Here is a 4,079-nt window from a genome sequence, read left to right as displayed (position 1 = left end):
ACACACACACACACACACACACACACACACACACACAACCCTGAAAAATAGATGGTGCAAAATAGATCATGAAAAAGCAGACATACCTTAAATGTTTCATTCATTCCTTCATTAAAGATAAATCAATTAGAAGTTGAAAGGAAAGCAAAAGCATTTCTAAGTGAAGGTATAATAAAAATCTTCATGGAATAAAGGTCATCGGATCTTGGTAGAATGCTAAAATTAGAGAATTCTGGGAAGATGGACCAACATAATCAAAGATAGAAGCATCCTTGAAAATGACCTGATCTTTCAAATTTGGTTTTTTTGTACTTAATAATGATGATAATGATGACAGTAATAATAGCAACTATTATTTGTTGAGCCCTGATTTCATCTGGACGCTCTTCTAAAGCAGTTTATATGAATGAACATGTCCTCAACTCAAACCTGGAAAGAAGCTATTATTATTATCCTCATTTTACTGAGGAGGAAACTGAGGCACAGAAGACCTAAGTAACCTGTACCAAGTCCCTCCCTTAGTGAGAGACAGAGGCTGGACTTTGGCTACAAAGCATGGGCTCTTACCTACTACTGCCTTCTCTTGAGGAGCCCAGCAGAGCCACTGTGCCAATGACTAGTTTTCTTCTCATTTCCCTTCAGACATGGATGGTCTGACAGAACCAATGCCATCTTTGAGAGCAACTCTCTGCTCTTATTCTCACTACAGCCCCTCCTTCCTTAGACCATTTCCCCAATTACCTTCACATTCAACCTGCCTCCTGTGTTAGAAACCAATTAATATTCTTTTCAGAGTAATTCTAAGCACATATATCCAGATAGCTGACAACAATCCTTTGCTTCCTGTATATAATAGGAAAAGGGCCCTTGTCTTGAAATCAAAAGATCTGGGTACAAGGTCCAGCTCAGGGACATACCATCTATGTGCTTTTGACCTAATAATACTTGAAGTAGTGTTACATTATTGGAAAGTTACCCTCTTACTTGTCTCTGTTGAATTGCCTGCTCTCTCATCTCAATTTAGAATTCTGAGACCCAAAATGTTGCTGAACTTAACTGAAATTATGTCAGTGATTACAAGCAGTGGTGGACTCTCTCTGCCTTTGGATTCCTGTTCAATTCCCCCTTCCCCCAACACCAGGCCAGTCTACCCTTGGGAACGCTCTGCAGAAGGCACCGAGTATGGTTTTCACATCCTCTCTTAACTCCCTCCCCACTGTTAATAGCTCACAAGACTCTCCCCTTGATCTGGATGCAAATTAGGCTTACAGTTTTGTCCCAAGTCATCATAGGATACATAAATAAAACAGTGCTTTTATAAGAGTATGCACACTTTATCCTGTGTGGGTCTAGGAAAGTTAGTTAACCTCTCTGAGCCTTACCTTCTTTTTCTTGGTAATTTAAGAAATCAAAATGAGACATTTTATTTGAGAAAGCACCTTTCACACTATAGATCAGCTTACAAAAGTGGGTACTATTTATATGAACATGAGTTTTAAGTATTAGAAGGCAGTTAAGTCCTCTTAGTAAGAGGGCAAGAAGCAGATGTGAAGTGGGGGAAATCAGTGACAATATCTTAGTGCCCTCCCCTTGGGAAAGTGTCTGGTCAGGTCAACAGGTATATTTATTTTGCCTTCAAAGACTGTCTCCAAAGGTGATAGAATGTGCCAAGGTCTGGGCATGAGGTTGGTCCCCCATGCCTCTTGCTATAGTCTCTCCTCTCATGGCCCATGTATTTAACCAGAATAACAAACCTTCAACAAAAAAGACTGATCCACACTTCTGTAACTTCAAAAAGCCAAGGAACGGGGCACTTAAGAGACTGAGGTGTAATGGCATTCCCTGTTCCCAAATGAGTTATTTTTTTCTCCTTTTTATTTTTATTATTTTCAAAATTCTAGCCTCTCAATAACAGAGGAATTTCCCAGACTTTTGCAGCAACAGTGTTGACAGGCAACTGCATTTTCCTCCTGAGGCGACTCCTATTTCCGTGAGGTCAGGACTGCCAATGGGAGCACATATCAGGGGACAGGTTGATGGAAGAGAAGGCAAAAGGTCCAATTGTCCAGGGGCCAGGGACCGTGAACCTTAGCCAAAGGGAACAGAATGGAATCAGTGTACATCCTGCTGTGAGTGTTCACTATTTTTTTCACCCTTTCTCCCTTAATGGATAGCCTTGGAAAAAAGTGTGTTCTTTCTCAGCAGAGTACCTACAACTGCATAATTTTAATGTATTCATGATAATATGAATATATAGATTTTCTTTTAATAATTCTCTTCCAGGTAGGTCAGAAAATTCACACATCCAGGCATTAAAAAAGAAGATATGCCATTAAGTGTGGTCAGAAAATCACTGATTCTCATGAAAGTGATTAGAATCCAGCCAATTTTCCTAATCAGTTATGCAGGAGAGAAAGACACTTTAGTCATTTAATCCCTGATGTATATCTTGGGCTTTTTCCAATTTAGAGAGCTCTCTCAAATCCTTTATTTAGGTGATCCATGAAAAAATTAGGAACAGTCAGTGCAACAGATACTACTATCCCAGTATTTACTGTGAGCAACCTGAGAACAGAGTTTATAAGACTTACTCAGATTCTGTCACTAGCTGTTGGCAGAGATGGGACTTGGAGATCTTTGCATTTCTGGTCCAGGGCTCTTTTGTCTGAATCAGGTTTTTCAAAGTGCTTCTTTGGAGCATTTACCCTAGGAAAAGCACTGTAGAAAACAGAATCCAAGGATCCTGGAAGCCTGAGCAACACTATATACCATACCTTTGTCTTCAAATGTTATGATCTACCTTGAAATAGCAGAGACAGTGGAAAATCCTGCAGGAATTTGTTCACCTTATTTAACCTTGTGTTTTGCATAGTATTTGACTACATGCTACTTTTTTTAAAAAGCCTGAAAAGCCCACGATGGGAACCCTTGCCCAGTGCCATATAGCTTTATAGCAATTCAGGTTCTTCACACCGAAGGAGGAATTATCCATTTGCGACTATAACAGGGAGAGATCTTTTCTTTTTGAAGCCTAAGAAATTTGAGCTGTGTCTCGCAGAGCCAGATTTGGGCAAAACTGTAAAGCCTATAAAATTGACCATTGTGGTGGAAAGCACAGACTCAGGATTCAAACAGACACTGGTCAGATGAGGGACTTTGCTGATTAGTTGGCTACACTTTGTCCAATTCCTAACCCCTCCCAGCTTTAGTCCCCTCAACTGTGTAATGAGAGCCATCATTGTACATATCTCGTAGGACTGCTGAGAAAATTAGATGAGACAGTGCACATACAACATAGAGCCTGGTGAGTGTTCAAAAAGTCATATTGCTATTCTTCCTGTGATCTTCCCTTTCAGCCAGCCCCCTGGTATCTCATTCTTTCTCCTCCTCCTTCTATTTCTCTGTGCTGTCATACAATCCAAAAGGACTCTGCTTCCAGCTTTCTCACCCAGGTGGTGTCAGGCAGAGATGGCAGAAACCAAGCAAGTGGCAGGAAAGAGTGAGATGGGATGGGTCAGGGACAGTTGAGGTCCCCCAGACACAGGTAAACAGTGGAAAAGGGCCAAGCACTCCTGAAACTGGTTGCTGTTAATGCATTTTTGTAGTATTGTTACTGTGTGGAAATGTGGACCCAGTGATGCCAAATCTTCAGATTTTAAAAAAATTCTTTCTTTAAATTCAATTTAGTTAAGATATACTGTATTATTACTTTCAGAGGTAGAATTTAGTGATTCATCAGTTGCACAGAACACCCCGTGCTCATTCCATCAAGTGCCCTCCTTAATGCCCATCGCTCAAATTATCCCTCCCCCCAATTCACCTACCCTCCAGCAAGCCTCAGTTTGTTTCCTAGGGTACAGCGTCTCTTATAGTTTGCCTCCCTCTCAATTGTCTTATTTTATTTTCCTTCCCTTCCCCTATGTTCATCTGTTTTGTTTCTTAAATTCCACATATGCGTGAAATCATGTGGTATTTGTCTTTCTCTGTTGGACTTATTTCGCTTAGCATAATACCCTCTAGTTCCATCCGTGTCCTTGCAAATGGCAAGATTTCATTGTTTTTGATGGCTGAGTAATACT

This window comes from Ursus maritimus, unplaced genomic scaffold (genome assembly GCF_017311325.1).
Source record: "Ursus maritimus isolate PB19 unplaced genomic scaffold, ASM1731132v1 scaffold_14, whole genome shotgun sequence".
In the NCBI taxonomy this organism is placed as follows: domain Eukaryota; kingdom Metazoa; phylum Chordata; class Mammalia; order Carnivora; family Ursidae; genus Ursus; species Ursus maritimus.
Note: the sequence above shows the minus strand (reverse complement) of the source record.